This window comes from Octopus sinensis, linkage group LG13, assembly GCF_006345805.1.
Source record: "Octopus sinensis linkage group LG13, ASM634580v1, whole genome shotgun sequence".
NCBI classification, from domain to species: Eukaryota; Metazoa; Mollusca; class Cephalopoda; order Octopoda; family Octopodidae; genus Octopus; species Octopus sinensis.
Window position 1 is genome coordinate 58,871,396 of NC_043009.1, and position 314 is coordinate 58,871,709.

The window sequence follows — 314 nt, forward strand, 5'->3', positions numbered from 1 at the left end:
TATATATATATATATATATATATAATAAATAATTAATAAATATAAGGGTAGCAAAAATAATAGAAAAATTCTCCGCTACCAGCGGTCTAGTGAGAGAGAAAAGATAGTCAAAGACTATGGCCTATTAGGGCCATTCCTTATATTGTTGAATATATATATATATATATATATATATATATATATATAAAAAATTAAGGGTTAAGCAACAAGTTGCTTCACACATACCGAAAATTTAGAAGTGGCAGCCAAAGACTGCTCATTCCGTTTTACTACAGATATTACTCCACAGATAACAATACTTGTAACCCACATAG